Source organism: Poecile atricapillus, chromosome 1 (genome assembly GCF_030490865.1).
Source record: "Poecile atricapillus isolate bPoeAtr1 chromosome 1, bPoeAtr1.hap1, whole genome shotgun sequence".
NCBI lineage: Eukaryota > Metazoa > Chordata > Aves > Passeriformes > Paridae > Poecile > Poecile atricapillus.
Genome location: NC_081249.1, coordinates 136,337,414 through 136,354,385, shown reverse-complemented (window position 1 = coordinate 136,354,385; position 16,972 = coordinate 136,337,414). Strand labels below are relative to the sequence as shown.

Here is a 16,972-nt window from a genome sequence, read left to right as displayed (position 1 = left end):
ATGAAAAACACTCCTGAAGGGCACCTCACAACGCTGCTCTAATTACCGTTTTAAAGAGTGCGTGGCAGCAACAGCAGGCAGCAGGAGATACAAGGAACTGTCAGGGCAGTGAGCAGTGGAACAGGCACTGCCTTGGAAGACTAGCAACAGTTTGACAACGCAGGAACTAGACACACTGTTCTGCTCCAGAGGTCCTGGACAAGGACTTCTGGGCTCCAGTCCGTAACCCAACTGGAGTCAGCTGTGACAACTGGCATGGGAACCTGCCTGCCCCAGAGCAGAGCCCACTCAAGACGTGATGCAGCACTCTGGGGGAAATGTGTTCTCCCTCCTCTGCAGGAGCAGTAATCTTGTTGGGGAGAGGAGGAGGGGAGGCTGGCCACAGCAGCCAGCTCTGCCACAGTTCATCAGGGTTCCCAGCCATGACGTGTAAACCCTTTCCCACGCCCTTTCAAGCTGCCAGCGAGTTTGCCACCTCACATGTATGTAGACGTGTGCCCAAACAGCACACGCGCTTTACCACAGCTGAGCCATTTGTTTCCAGCTTCACACTGCCTCATTTTGCACTGACACAGGTCCAGGACACTGCACCAGCACTAAGGACAAGCCAGTGTCAGCTGACCCTACGGCCTTCCTACAATCTCAGCCGTGTGCCAAGCAGGATCTCATAAGCTGCACAGCAGCTCTGTAGCCTCTCCCACAAGCTGACTCTGTCCGCAAACTGCCCACGGCTCACCTCCACCAGAGCAGCCTGATGAGCGGGCACAGCTGAACCTCTCCACAGGGAAAATGGGAGCCTGCTCTGCACAGGGCCCTGGCAGAGCCACAGAGACTGAGTCAGCGGTGTGCAGATGCCTCCTGAGCACAGGAGGCTGTGGGAGCAGCCTGCTCAGCCTCCCCAGAGCGTGCTGGCAGGGAACACGCTGCACGGTGCACGCGGCCACGCGCCCACACACAGCTCAGCAGCGACCTGGCATTTCTTCCACCCCTTCCAAAGCCAAATTCAGACCATCTGTTGAAGTATTTCTGCAAATCATCCCTCTTTCAGGAAGGGCCGGGGGCTGAGTTTAGTTGTTTATATAGCGTCTGGCATTTCTGCAGTGCTTATCACTTCAGTATCAAAGCTATTTCCTTCAAGCTCTCCATAGAACCAGTGTGAGGCACCAGTGAATCTACACTGTAAGTTCCTGCAAAAAATTAAAAAGGCCATCAAAAAGACGACAGCTGCTCAGGTCATGCACACATTTAGCTGCTAATAAGGAAAGTGGGTAGTTCAGGAGAAAGGGGTCGAGCCAACGCAATGAGTTTTATTTCCTTTAAAAAAACTACTACACTTACGAAATAGCCTTCATAAACAACAAGTGCTCCAGCTGCCTTACAGAGAAGAGCTCAGCTTGACCAGGGCATGGAAAAGGAGGCTAGTACTGCTATCCTTGAGAAAGACAAGACAAACTGAAAAAGGGAGATGAAACACCTGGAAGAAGAGACCATTTACTACATCAGATCACATTTTCTGCAATAGCTGTCATGGCCATTGTGTAGAAGTGGCAAACCCTTGGAGTGCTGCTATTCCCACTGGATTGTAAGAGACAGAATCAGAGACAGACATCTTAATGCTTACCCCAGGTCATGCTCTAAATCTGTATCAAAGGAGAAGGCAGGACCCAAATTCACAGTAAGCTATTCACACAGCCTGACCCTAAAACATAATTTCTTCTTTCTTATAAATCCCTAACTATCACAGAGCAAAGGGAACAGCACGGAACAGGGCACCAAACATGCTTCCAGTCTGCACACGGCCTTGAAGGTGTTTCCATCCCATCAGACCCATCAGGCAACAGGGAACTGCCCTTTTCTCTGTCAAAGTGTGCAGGCAGCACACCCATTAAGGGCAGTAAGGTGTCAGACACCACAGTGACAAGGACAGAGACTGATCATCAGCAGCAGAAATTAAGATGGTCTGGCCTAGACTAAGGAAACCACATGCTACAGCTTCATTCCAGACACTTATCCACACAAAAGCCAGCACTTGTCCAGCTCGGAGTTCCCACACCAAACAGTGCAACCTTTTGTCAAAGCTAAAAGGCTTCACTGAAAGCTGCAGTTGAATTCAGAAACGAAGGATCATGGCTACTGGACTTATTTCTGGCTTGATCCAAATCAATTGCTCACTTGCACCGCATCTCTTTCCTACTAAAATCATTTGCTGAAAGTCCCTTAGCTTTGTGCTCTAATTAAAAAAGAAAAGCACATAACTCTCTTCCCAAACACTTTCTCCAAGCCAGTTACTCACGCAGTGCAGAAGCATCACTGTCCTATATAAGGGGGAACATTTCATTCTTCTTCCCTCTCCCCACCCTGCCCACAAAGCTCCTCATAGCTGGGACAGCTTTTAATTTGAGAGTATGAGCCCCAAACATAGAGTCAAAAACTCCAGGTGGGACAGGCACAGTCTTTGATGTGACAGTCATTTTCAGCTCCTCAAATTCATGCTATTTGGGGAAACTTAGCTGGGTCAAAACCAGCCTCTCTCCTGCTGGCTTCTGGATAAATACCTCAGACCCAGGAAAGAAAAAAAAATCCAGACAGCTCTCCTGGTATGCCATACACCAGCATCAGTGCCAAAGGAAGGAGCAGGACACAGGAAGGTCTGATAAGACAGAGTCGCCCACCGATAACTGGACTACCAAAATGGGAGCTAGTACCAGTTACAAAAAGGTTTAACAAAATAGAGTAAGTCTACATTCCTGTGAGCAGCTCACCACAGGCTGTACTAAATTATGATCAACAGAGACACCATAAATTAAATGAACAGTAACTTATCATATTCCTTCTGATACCTCTCCCTTCCCTGAACATATAATCTCCATGTAGACAGCTGACCTAAGGCAGAAAATGTTTAAAGTTTTTGTATTTGCAGATGTGTAAGAGAAAACTGCCAGACAGAAATCCAAACCACACAGAGTGACAAGGTCTTTTCATTAGGTTTGTCTGGGATTTTGCCTTGTTTTCTAAAGCTTTTGTACCTCCTGTTACTTTATCTTCACAATAACTCAAACTACCAGACAATCAATACTGCAAGGTTAAAGCAACATCCAAGTTTGGCATTGGACAGCTCAATCCACCTCCTCCTTCCTGCTATCTCTGTGCTGGAAGGCAAACAAAAGAGAACAGGAAAAAATATTTATCTGCTGTTAGGATTAGCTGGAGCAACACAGTGTTAGCTCTAGCAAGCTGCCACTGTCAGCTGGATATGGCCAAATGACAGTCTTCAAACCAAGCAGGTTTGGAGTCCAAGAGGACTCAGCCTTGCTGAAGGAGGATGGCTTCATTACATCATGGTGCCAGAGAAGCTGAAACACACTGCCCTGTTAGACCTCAGACACCTCTCTGGCAGAGAATAGGCACTTGCAGTCACATCCCTGCTGTCTCACTGTCAACTGTCTCCAGCAAGGCTGGAGCGCATGCAGTCATTTTTGAGGAATGCACCATGGAACACAAACATGGTGTTAAACATGTTCAAGAGTAACAAATGAAAACAATGCACGGCCTACAAGAGGCAGCATTTCTAACTCATTTGCCATGATAAGTAATTGACAATTCCATCTCTCCCAGCCTGTAGTAGTGCAGATGTTTGGTCACTTCTAAGAGAGTCTGAATACGCAATCATGGGCATTAAAGCAGGCTTTTGCATTTCCTGAAAACACAGTTAAGGATTTAGGAGAATGCATCATGGATGTAAAAGGAATAATTACCAGTCCTTATGTACCTGCAGTAGAAGACATAATGCTGTGAACAGGCAGATTCTTCCCTATTCTGCACTGTTGCTGTAGAAGGAGCAGTACAGACATTTGTCCTATACACTATTGCAGATTTTAACAGGAGAGCAGAGGCAGCTGGGAGAAAGACATGTCCAGCTGGAAGCCTAACAGGACATAACAAACTTATAAGTGGCAGGCTAAACAGGCTGTGGGACCAGACTCTTCCTCTTGCTCGAGAGCTCCCACTCGATGATGAGTTTGATGCTCAAACTCAGCTGGTGCAAACTAAATTTGCTCCACTGTCTGCCAGAACTGTATCAACTTACTCCAATAAAGGGTGAAGATGCTCAGCTCTGGGACACCACTGAAGGAATCATCAGCAGTGTAGAAATTTCATTCTAGGGAAAAACAAAGAAACAAAGCAAAAAACCAAACCAAAGCAAAAAAACTAAACAAAAAACCAAAACAAACCCACAACAAAACAACAGGGGAAAAAGATGCTTTGAAAAGGGAAGGCCCAGAAGAAGGCAGGCTTAGGAAGAAATTCATCTCTGTTCTGAAAGGCCTAGAAAAGGGGAAACTGCAGAAACTCCCTTCACAGGGCACTAGCATCCTTTCTTAACACACATTAACTGCAGCACTCAGGATCATTTGTCCCAGCCATTCCAAACCTGGTTTGGTTACACATTATCTCCCCAGCCCGGGCTCTCTCAAAAATGGAACAAAAATATTGCCTTTTTCCAACTCTTTTCCCCTTGGGGCCTAGTTCAAATCTCTTTTATGTCATTCAGACAGCACAATATGATTTAAGGCAGATAAACCCAGCCCATTAAGAGCTACACCCTGTGCAAGAAATCTTGCTGGCACTGGAAAGTTGGGAGTGCAAAAGATTTGCAGCTCCCTGACTGCATGGGACCTGCAGGGTTAAGTGACAGGGATCAAGTGACAAAAGCAAGTATCATGTGGAACAAGGCGGACCTGCTGCTAATCAGCAGCAGGGGACACAAGTCCCTCTCCAGTTATGGCCAATGCTGCTAAACTTTTCTTCCCACTACACACCCCTTTCATCCCTCGGACTTCACAAGGACATCCCACCTTCCAGTAGCTACTGTGAATCTGGCAATTATCCTCCAGGAGCTTTTATTTTCACAGTGGGGTGAGAGTTCAGAGGCTTGCCGGCATCTGTAAAACAAGTAACTGCCAGCCCAGCAGCAAACCCAAGGCCTGACCCTTTGAAGATGGAGACCATGCATCCTTTCTCCACACCCAGGTATTCCTTGCTGAGGAAGAAGGAACAACTCATCAGTCACCCATCTTACAGCCTCCTGGCTGCAGATTATTCATATAAAACCCGGAGTGTGTTAAGGAAACTTTCCTGTCTGACCACCCAGGAGCTAATTTGTCAGTGACACTCCCCCCACTGCAAGACTTTCACTGCTGGGACCAAAGCCCCTTCACAGCAGATGGCTCCAGCGAACCCATGGGTGGCCCTTTTGGCTCCCTGCACATCCCACAGTCACAGTCAGGCAGGGTTTCCTTACTGGCTCAGGCCTGGGTTTCCCACAGCAGTCTCAGATGTCTGGATCCTCTAAGTAATTTAATCATAGTGCAGTGGCACAAAAACAGCTTGACCTGATGCCTCTGACCAACCCCTAACAAAAGTATTCCTGGGCTTTTATACCCTTACGGTTTGTGCACCCAGACAGTCTGGGGTTATCCTGCTGAGTCATCAGCTCCTGCTGGATCCCTGTGCCTTTTGCTGCACAGGATGACCAAAGGGTCAGCACCAGGTCACAGCCCCTTTCCTGGGGCTCCTGACATTTCCCCCATCTCAGGGCACAACCTGTAATTCACACTGCAGCTGCACATCCAGCTATCAACACTGGGTGTATTCCTCAAAAAGTGCCAAAGATATTTAACTATTTTCACAGCATTGCATGGTCATCACACACCCTGCAACAATGATGTTCCCTAGATTGGGCTTTAACCTTCAAGGAAAAGCTGTTCTCCCAGGAATCTTCAGAATTAGGCCCCTGGTCAGGGATGTTGGCTTTACACACAGATTTTACTCTAGCTAAACACAGCACAACATTTACTCACCTGGAAACACAGCTGCCCTACTCTGGGAAATTTCTCCCTCCTACTATTTCACAATTCTCAGGATGACAACAGTTACGCAAGAACAGCTGTACAGGCACATGAAATGCTTGCAGCTTCTAAGCAAGACTTTCCCCAAATTTCCCTTATCAGAGCACAGCTCCAAATCCTATGGCTCCCAGGTTCCAAGGAACACCAACCACCAGTCACTGTGCCTCCGTCCCTTCTCTCGATTACACCTCTGCTCTGCCAGAGACCTACAAGACAAAACATGACGCACAAGTGAGCAGGGGGCTGCTCCACATGGACATGCTGCTGTCACCTTGGCCAGACAGATAGGTATTTCCCCCATCTTGCCCGCTAATTTAAATCCTGGCAGGAAAAAGGGAGCAAATGGCCTTCACAGGCTGTCAGTGATTTCAACCTTTTAGTAACTTAATACAGCATGCTACCCCTTCCTAAAACGGCAGCAGGAAGATGCTCAACGGCTCTGGCATCCTAGTAAGACATTAACAAGATTGCTGGGCACCAAACAGGACTGCAGACTTTCCTTCAGAGCAGAGCAGGGCTCCAGTTTATGACACAGATCCCTTTTCCATCTCAGCCATCCATCAGTGCCAGAGATCGCCACCACCCTCAAAATATAATGCTGTTTACTACGACGGGCACTCACTCGGTGAACAGATGAGCCCAAGGGCGCAGCACCAGGAGAAAAACTGCACCTGTATGAACAACTACAAGTAGTAGCACGCAGTTAAAAATCCTACAGGCAAGACATTCAAAGGGGTAAACCCTCATTAAATCCTGGTGTTTATTTTCTGAGGAAGAGGTTAGAGGAACTCCTCCTATTAAACCTTGCCTACTCCTTTTTTTATTACAGCCTGCAAGGCAAAACAGAAGTAGAGGACAAGAAGACAACCACCACCAGAGTCCTGCACGATACATCCTTATCAGTACCACTCTAGTTCAGCTGCCTTTTTCTTGGCACTGCCAAGAAGTGAGTTCTTGAGAAGCAAAGCCACAGTTACTTGCAGTGGCCAAAATCACTGCAGATACTATCCCAACAGCAGCAGCAGCACCACAAAGTCAGATCCTAACAGCAGCGAGACTCTCAGAAATTAACATACTATGGTAAAAACACACACACTATTTAACTGTAAGAATCTAATAGCTAAAAGACATTACGCCAAATAAATATAGCTGGGATCCTGCCCTGACACCTGGCAAGGTATATAAACTAAAAGCTGAGAAGTCTTGCAGGAAAGAGGCTGGGGCACTGGAAAATCCAATTTCCACAACTTCATCCTCACACAGCAGCTGCAGAGGGTGCCAGCAAGAGGGAGGATGCTTGGGGTCCAATTCCCAGGGTGACCTTGAAGAAATCCCACAGTCTGTCCACATTTCCACTTCTCCCCATCCACTGCATGAAGAGCACAATAACCTTGACCTACCTCAAAGAGGTAGAGATCTGGCTTAGGAAAGTCTGGAAGGAGCTCAGAGGGGCTTAGATGCAGGACCTGCGCTGCGACCGGCGCGGTCAGGGAATCCTACGAAGCCCCAGAAATCAGAAGCCCGGAGAAACTCGGAAATCGCTTTCAATATAAAAAGCTGCAGCTCCGGGGCACTAAAGGGCTCGGTGGAGCCGCACACGTGTCACCCACAATTTCGCTGTCGCGGGCAGGGGAGAGGAAGGCGCGCCGCGGCTGCAGCCCCCGTGCCCGGCAAGGGCAAGCTCCGCACCACGGCAAGCGGGGGGATCAGCCCCGGCCACCCCCCGCAGGCAGAGGGACCCAGCCCGGGGAGACGGGGAGGGGCTGGGAAGACTTAAAATGCCCAGGGTGAGGAGGGGAAGCGGCGGCGGGCAAGGGGAGCCTGCAGCTCCGGGAAGGGGGTACATGGGGAAGTCCGCAGCCCCCCGGGGAGAACAGACGGCCCTCCAGGGCCGGGGGGCGCAGGAAGGGCGGCCGGCACACCCCTGCGATGAGGGGCCGGGGTAAGCGGCGGCGGGGCCGGTGCAGCAGGAGCCAGGCCGGGGAAGAAGAGCTGCATCCCGGCGGCAGGAGGGGTGTCGGGACCCCCAGCGGCGCCTCCGGAGGGCTTGGGAAGGGCCGTGCCCACACTTACCGGGCGGCGGCGGCGGCGGCTCCCGCCGGGGCCGGGGACGGTGCGGCGCGGGGTGCGGAGCTCCTGGCGCGGCGCGGCCCGGCCCGGCTCAGCTCTGCCCCCTCCGGCCGCGTTCGGCGCAGGAACCGCCGACGCCGCCTGTCCCTCCCCGCCGGGGCGGCCGCGCGTCCCCATGGCAACGCGGGCCGGGGCGCCCGGGGATCGCCGCCGCCTCCCCCGGCCGGGCGCCGGTGCCGGGACTGCCCCGCCGTGCCCGAGCAGCCCCGGCCCCCGCCCACAGCCATCTTGCGAGGCGGCACACGGCAGGACACGGGCCGAGCGACAGCGGGGGAGAAATGATGCCTCTGTCATCTGTGCCCGAGGGAACGGCCTGAAGTTGTGCCAGGGCAGGTGTAGGCTGGGCATTAGAAAAAGGTGGCTGGGCACTGGAATAGGCTCTCCAAGGAAGTGGTCACAACACCAGCCTGACAGAGCTCAAGAAGTGTTTGGAGAATGCTCTTGGGCACAGGGTGTGACTCCAGGGGATGTTCTGTGCAAGGATGGGATTTGGACTGGATGATCCTTGTGGGTCCCTTCCAACTCAACATGTTCTGTGATTCTGTCATTCCCTTCAGGATACCACCCAGGCCATTTGGGTCACCATGCTGTGCTGCCTGCTACCCCTCAGGAAAGCCACCGTGCCACTGGCAGGCGTTGATTTTTGGGGTTAGCAGGCTCCAATGTAAACCTGGAGATCTCAGGAGCATTATGTGACCTAAGTCCTTGCTGGGACAAAACATCCACAGAGGTCATTTCATCAGGCCTTGGAAATTAAGCATGAAGGCGAGGAGCACAGCAGCAGCTAAACAGATCTCTGTGCCTCTTGGGACGACCAAGTTCTTTGTGGTGAGGGTGGTGAGGCACTGGAACCTGTAAAGAAGCTGTGGATGCCCCATCCCCATCAGTATTTGAGGCCAGGATGGATGGGGCTCTGAGTAACCTGGTCTAGTGGAAGGTGTCCACTAGAGGAGGTTAGAATTAGATTAAGGTTTCTTCTAACCCAAACCATTCTGTGATTCTGTAGCATCCACCAGAGAAAGGGGGAAAGATTTCCAGGGGGAATACATCTTTAAGAGCCTCCCTCACTGCTCACATACACCAGGCCCTAGGTGAGTATGGGATTACCAGCTCTGTACCAAGGGCTCGTGGAAGCTGGCAGAGCATCAAAGCACAGTTATCCTGTGCAATGAATCGGAGGTGACTAGAAAAGAGTGCCTACAAGGATGCTCCCAGGAGCATGTAGGGCTAATGAGGACATTGTGTACATGGGAGAAATGACAATTATATGGAGTTGCAATGAACACCCCAGAAACATCACAGTTGTTCACACACCACACCTGAAAACAAGAGGAGCTTGGTACCACAGTCAGGGACCTGGAACCCGAGGTGAGAAGAAGATGTAAACCAGAGGCCAGGAAAGCATCAGAAGCCAATGCTAATGAGTTGGATATAGGTGGAAGAGGGGTCAGCTTTTCTCATGCACGTTTCAACCTGGGCTGAGCACAGCAGGAGAAGATACAGCACTGGAGGTGGAAAGCTCCCTCCAGAAGAGTGGTGCCTGACCAAGGAAGGAGACCTGTACACTGTGGCCATTTTATGGGTGTATATTGGATAAGCATCCAGCACAAGAGAAAAATTCAAGAGCAGTGGGCAGGGAGATGCCAGAATAGTCTATCCAACCCCACAGTCTTATCTCCACCATGTGCTTGGGAAAACAGGCAGCAAGGCCTGGGTTGCAGGCAGGCTGCTGTGGTGGGCACTGCTGTGGGAATTCCCAGTTTGGGGAACAGCGAAACAGTGTGGGGGAGTTGTGGTCTTTTCACTCCCCAGCTGCAAAACTGCTTCCCACCCCTTTCTTTGGTGGTGGCATATGCCCACTCTTCCCTGCTTTGTGAAGGCATCAGTGGATTTCACTGCGCTGTACCCTCTCAGTCAAAAGCTGACCTGAACTCAGTGTGGCTTGAGGTGCAGATGTTACTGTTTATCACAGCGTAGATGTGCTGGCCGGACATTACCATCCCCTGGCAAAGAAGAGGTTAACTGTGTCCATCTTTGTGCTGTGTCTCAGGAGGATTGCAATCACACATTTTTATTTTCAGTAAGAACAACTGCTCTTTGTAACCTGCATGGCACAAAGGGCCTGTTTCTTCCGGCAGCATTTAAGAGAGGGGATAAAAAAGGAAGGCAAAGGAAGAAAGTTCGCATTCAGTGAGTGCCAGGTTGTCAAGGTTTCCTCTGCCTTCAGACATAAATTTTTTCTCCTGACAGACACAAAAGAGATTTAAAACTGTTTGGTACAAAATGGAGCTTCAAAAGCAGCACTGTCTGTGTCTGATACAAGGTGAAGGGCACAGCTCAGGATCTCCTTCCTGTACAAGGCTACATTGTTGTGATCATGGTGCACACCGGAACATTATACCAGGTCTGTGCTTGTCACAAAGCTTGTCCTGTGAGAGTCCCAAAATCCTGCACTGCTTTCAGCCCACCTCCCTGAGGGGCCATGGGCTGGTTCAGCCCTACAAGGACATGGATCAAGTTCAGCCTGCTGCAAAGAAAGAGGCTTTCACGAGGTCTCCCTTTTCAGTTTCCTTCCCCATTTATATTGTTTTCTGGTTTAATAAATTGTGGGCTGCTAGTAAAATCCCCAAGTGCCTGCTGAGTGTGGTTATTAAACCAATGGTTAAAAAGTAAAATTGGGCAAGCTTTGTCACTGCACCCTTGGCCTGGTGGCCATTCTGGACATGATTCTCAGAGCACTGGTAGACAATTTAACTGATAAATATTGAAGAGGCAGTAATGTAATTAGCACCAGTCAACATAGTTTTCTGGAAAAATCAATCCCAACCAAGCCTGATCTTGTTCTCCACTGAGACCACAGGATGTGTTGCCAAAGGTAACAGCGCAGAGGTGTTAGGGGAGGCATCCAGGGTATAGTCAAACAGAATGAGTAAAATGAAGAGATTCACAGCTGGCCATCGGCTTGGACGGCAGGAAGACCCAGAAACCACTGACCCAGCAGGTCTGGTTTCATTTTTGGTGCAGGCACTTGACATTACAGAAGCGAGAGAGGATGTAGATCAGCTGGAGAGTGCAAGAAGGGGACAGCTTAACCCCAAACCTGGCTCTGTTGTCCCCAAAAGCTCAAGCTGCAAGACCACCAGTGAACCCAGTGTATGTGGTCTATCTGTCCTCTCTGCCCATTACTCCTTGAAAAGAGGCTGCAGACATCTTCTTAGTAGCTATTTCATTCAAATGCTGAACAATTGGGAACAAGTGGGAATAAAGTCCCTGATGCTCAAAGCATACAAGTGCATGTAAAAAATATATATATATATAAAGTAGAATTTTCCGCTTTTTTTAAGTGACTTTTAAAGCAGCTTGGTTGACCCTGGCATTCTAATGAGTATCGTGTCATGACCTGGCTTAAACAATGGCGCAGCTCCTGCAACATGTCCTGCAGGGCTGGCAGCCTTCAGTGAGCACCAGCATCTCACAGTGCTCAGTACCTGTGAGGCTCCAGCTGACACCCAGCAGCTCTGTTCCCTGCCTGTCCACAGCATGTGCCACAGCAGCAGTGCCTCAGCTCCTTTGGCAGCCAACACAGGCTCCCACGCTCAGCACAGACAACACAAGGGAAAGCAATCTCATGCCCTCCATGCTTATCTCCTGGATAAAACAGTGAGGCACTTTTGTTTATTGAGTGCCGATGAATGGTGCTGTCTTGGCTGTGAGATCAGCCTCCAGATCCCACTCTGGGCACAGCTGCTGGCAGGGAGCCCACAGCTGCAGCCACCTATTGCCCTGGGAGCCTTTCAGCAGGGTGTTCCCCCTCAGCCCAGGGAGAAAACAACCAACAGCATCCCACCATATGCATCTGTCCCCGTGCAGAGGTGGCGTCAGATTTATGGGGCACTGATCACTCTTTTCCCCTCTTTCCCCCTCTTTTCCCCTGCATGTATGGCCCAAGAGTGCAGATGGGTGCCAAAGAATGCACTTTGAGTGAGGTGGCTCCGTGCCAGGATGGAAGGTGAAGTGGATGCTGAGGACACTGTCACCCCACCACGGGTGAAACAGCTGGACCACAGGGTGAGTAACAGTTCCCAGGCTTGCTGCCTCACCAAGAGCTGCAGCCAGCTCCTCCAGGGCCATGTTATTTTAAGACCCCAAAAAGCTGATGGATCCATTTGTGACTGTCTCTGCCTTCCAGCCATCATTCGTGCACAGCAGTTGTCACAAAATAGCCTGTTTAAGCAGCAGGATTTTCTTTACTCTGCCCAGACTGCAAAGAAATCATGTCTTGTAAGGGACTTTTGAGGGGGAGACACCATGTGTTCTTGCTCTTTTCAATGCACCAGGATAAAAGCCTCACCCAATCATCTGTTATGGGGATTTTTGAGGGGAAGACACTGAATTTTCTTTCTTCTTTCAATGCCCCAGGATGAAAGCCTCACCAAGACTGTCACTCAGCTCCTGCAACACATGAAGGCTGTGCAGACACCAGGAGACAGAAATTTGCAATGTTGAGAGAGAGCATCTACAATCAAAATTACAAGCCATGTTTGTTCTCAGCTCTGGCCTTGGGAAGATGCTAAGAATCACAAGGATTTCCATTCTTCTCCAACCTGGAGGGAAAAAAACCCAAAAACATTTGTCCTGAACCATTGCTGCTTCCAGAGAAAGTAAAATCTCCCAAGGATATGGCTGAAGAAGCAGTAAGGTGAAGATTCATAAGTTCATGTCCTCCCCTGGCTATCCTGTTACTACCTCTCCATCCAGCTTCCCTGTCCTACTTCTCACTGTAATCTAAAGCTTCTCTGCATCAGCCAGCAAAGCAGAATTAGAATCCTAACCAGCCAGGCTCATCAGCCAGGTCTCTTCTTCACACGATAGGGAGAGATGGGTGAATCCACAGGGCTGCAGTCACCCCCTGCACAAGTCCCACTTACTTCTGGATGTGCAGACTTGATGTTTCTGAACCTGCTGATGCTAAACACCACCAGAAGATCAGATCTGGCCTGTGGCAGAAACCTGGCAGAGATAGTGTGGCTGGGACACATCTCGGGTTCCTCAGATCACTGTGTGATCCTGTTCATACCCAAAGCATTAAGTTCTTACTGCTGTCACAGGTGGGCCTGCCACACCCTGGTGTCTCTTTTGATCAGGAAAAAGATTTCCTGCATTAGGATGGAAAACTCAATTTCTTAAGCTATTTGAGGGGTCTTTTAGAAATTCCAAACTTTACCCTTGCTGCTTCAAGCAGAGGGTTGGCAGGGTTGTAGAAGCATGAAAACTTGGGACAACTTGGCAGCTAAGAGATAACAAATATTATTTCACTGTTTTCCCAAGTTACTCACTGAATGTCTGCAGACAGTATCCCTTAAGCTCTTATGTCTTGTTAGCTTAATCAAATCTGCCCAGCTTCATGGAATCACACAGTGGTTTGGGTTGGAAGGGACTTCAAAGGTCCAACTCACCTGCCATGGGCAGGAACACCTTCCAGCTGACCAGGCTGTTCTGGGTTGTGCCCAGTCTATCCTCCCTGGCCTCCTGTGACCCAGCAGCTGATGACCACACAGGGCCTGCCCCAAGATGTGGCTCTACCAGGTGACCTAGCACATGGCACTTTGTGTACTCAGCCTGAGATGCATTGAAAACAGGGAAGAGCAGATGTTTTCAAGCTTGACATGTCCAGAGTAGAGATCCTGTCTCCCCCTTTGAGCAGTGCTAGCTGGTTTGTTTTGGGTCACCACTGGAATTCTCAGCTCAGGAGTGAAGCTCAGCCACATGGTTCTGAGGAGAGGTTTGAGTAACAGCCGCCTCCCCTGACCCTTGCAAGTGTGGTCTCCTCTTACCCACAGGGCTTCAGCAGAAACAAAATTTGCAACCATCTTACTTTTCTAGAGAAAGCAAGTGGAGATGTCTGATTGACTTCCTCTGCCTGCTTTGTTTCTTTACATGTTCTGTTGCTGCTGTCAGATCCAACTCTTGCCTGAGAAAGGCAGCCCCAAATCTCTTCCTCCTTCCACATAGGAACGCATTCAGCTTTCTGTTTTTGTTTGCTTTTTAGAGGATTTGTTTCCCCTCCAATTTAATCAATCACTTTCTGAATATAACATTTATGTTTTGGTGTCAAACATCCCACAGTAGAGTCAGCATTAGAACTATGCATAGAGGGGAGAAAAAAATAGCCACTGTTGCTGATTTGCAGGGTGATACTGGACTATTTCATTTGGTGCCACCTAGCTGAGATACAGTAGATGGCAACTGTGTATTCACAGTCTTCATCTTTTCCCAGGAGATGCAATACTTTGCTATAAGAGTTGAAAATGCTCTGTAGGACTCATCTCTGAGAATCCCTCCTGCCCCTTGCACATTTTCCTGTTCTACCATCTCCTGTCTGGAAAAGATAAGAACTGCACTGGTGTTCAGTGAGCAAACCAAGCAGAAGGATCTTAGCTCCAGCCCCCCAACAGAAACTTCTGGATGGGTTCAACCTACAGATCTACTGTGAGACAGGAAGAATAAGGGCATGGTCATTTTGCCTACCTAGTTTCTATATTTGCCAGACACCAAGTTCTTTCAAGGTAGATGGAAACTGGAACAAGGGTCAAACTCTCCTCACAGATTTTCAAGACAGATTTAGAGCAAAATGGTGCTTTAAGGACACACAGTTTATTTCTGTGGAGTTCAGGAAATGAATACACACTCCATTGCAGTAAATGCTGTTTTCTTAATTTTAACAATACCAACTGATAAGCATGGTGGGCTCACTTTGACACAGCCCTGGGCTAGGGTTTTGATGCACCAGTGACTGAAAGCCAGTCCCACTCCCTTTCAAGAGTAGTAGTGAAAGCCGCTCTTGTGTTAAAGGCTGAAAATATGGGGTCATTCTCCCTTGTTAGGAAAACAGGGAATTTAAGGGCCATCAGATTTTCTTTCCCTTTTGGAAAAACCAGCCATATCACACCGTCAAGTATAAACATAAGCATGTCTGAAGCTGTTGGAGCCAATCAGACCATAAATATCGATCTAAAACCACAGGAGTCCTGTCTGTAGGCCAGTGTTAAAGTTAGGGTGAGCAGTACCCTCCCAGCATTACCCCCTGGGAAAGTGGCATGTTCTATCTTTATAAGACTGTGGTTCTAGAAAGTTCCCCAGTTCTTTCCTCTGATTGGTTTTTGAGTGTCACATTGTTCTGCATATTCCTAATCATTGTTTTTTATTGGACCCTTAGCCTCGGATTCCACCCCAAACCTACCCCTTATGTACTTTTATATATATATATATATATATATATATATGTATTTGTGCTTACCTTGGCCCTGGCCTTTGGAGCTCACCCTACACTTGCTGGTCAGATTACCTCATTTGTTGTTCTACCCTCATTAAAGTATTTCTGTTACTCCATCATGCCCGTCCTTTTGTTTCATCGTCACCATTACTCTTGACGGGCATGGTCCCGAGGTGGGAGCCAACCAGACCTCGGCCAGGTTCCTACACCAAGCAGCAGGAAATCTTACAAACTGGGTGTCTTCTAACACTCTTTCTGTTTTGGCATCAAGCTCAGGAGGTTCATGGCTGAACCATCCAGTCCTCAGGGATCTCCTGTCCCTTATCAGTGCAATCCTATGGATGTGCTGAGTTTTACAGTGTTGCTGCCTGCCCACAGTAAACAGAGAAATTGAACACAGCCCCTGTGGGCTCACTCTCAATTTCATATTTCAGTCAGGTCTTTTACTGGGAATTATACAGCATTTTACTGACAGGACTGTGTAAACAGTTTAACCCCCTGCAGAACATAATCAGGCTTTCCCTTGTATTTTTTATGGAATTAATAAACAGATTTGAGCTTTGCCTGGGCTTTCATTTCTCAGCTTTTTTTAAAATTTTTTTATTTTTATTAATATCTGTAGGAGCATCTTAGCTGGATCTGTCCTGGCAGCTAGAGGGCTGTCACAGTTGGAAGAAACTTGAAGTGGTATGTGGGAAATACCCAGGTCATTTTGTTGGAGATCTGCAAGTTTATGAAGTAGAAAAGGGTTTAATTATGAGAGTTAAAGAGCTATAAATGTTACAGAAAAAAAAAAAAAAAAAGAGAAAAAATGTTCCTGCTCCCAAACAATTTCTTGCTTTAGTTTTAAAAAATTTTGTAAGTAGGCTTTTCCTGGTAAAAATTTATTTAGGAGAATTTTGGATACATTGGGATCATTCACCATAAAAACCATAAAATCTGCCAGATCATGTGTGGGACACTGTAAGGTGCATATTAGGCACCAGGAAAAGCCAAGTAGCTGCAAAGAGAAAGATACTACTCCAGTATGCGATGAATGCATGACAGGAGTCAGAAAAGAATGCCATATTTTGATTCAAAATATAAATGCCAGGTTAGTTATTTCTTTTGCTGTTTCAATCAATCATCTACTGCAACTGTTATCAGCCATAGCAACCATAGGCTTATGAAAGACTTACTGTGCCTCAGAGAGATTATTGATAAAGATAACACACCTCAAAATAGTGTTTTCCACTGACTCTCATCCAGCTCAAATATTTGCTGCCAAGTCAGCTGAGGAAAGAGCAGTTGAACAGTTGCTCTGATTTCCCGCCAGCACCTCGGTGTCCTCAGCTCGGTGCTTGCTTTGGTGTCACTTCAAGGAGAAAGCCAGATGCATGCAAGAAGGCCCAGCCCAGTGGCTGTGACTCAGCAGGGAAAGACTGGAAAAACAATCCTTGTCTGGGGTATAATACTTACCTTTCCTTAAGTTACCTGCCCAAATCCTGAAGAGCTGTTCTACTGATTAACTGTCTAGGGTTCGGTATCTGCTGTCGCCTGGCCTGGCTGCAGCCCATTATGAGAGTAATCTGAACATCTGGCACTGACCTTCCTCTCTGTTGGCACCGACCTTCCTCTCTGTTGGCACCAAACTGTTTCCTGGAAGAGCTGTAGCTCTGCT

At 48.5% G+C, this 16,972-nt stretch overlaps 1 protein-coding gene across 3 annotated transcripts in view; it reads right to left on the bottom strand.

Annotated features, from left to right (window-relative positions):
- SLC25A22 (solute carrier family 25 member 22) overlaps window positions 1–8,113 on the bottom strand; it is a 51,899-nt gene extending 43,786 nt beyond the window's left edge. The window contains exon 1 of one of the 3 annotated variants that reach the window (XM_058825855.1): window positions 7,983–8,113. The gene's annotated coding sequence lies outside the window, so the exon portion shown is untranslated. Of the gene's footprint in view, window positions 1–5,861; window positions 5,884–7,309; window positions 7,332–7,982 lie in introns of those variants that run through there. The other 2 variants (XM_058825870.1, XM_058825859.1) reach the window with 2 other exon arrangements.
- Window positions 8,114–16,972: the final 8,859 nt, after the last annotated feature.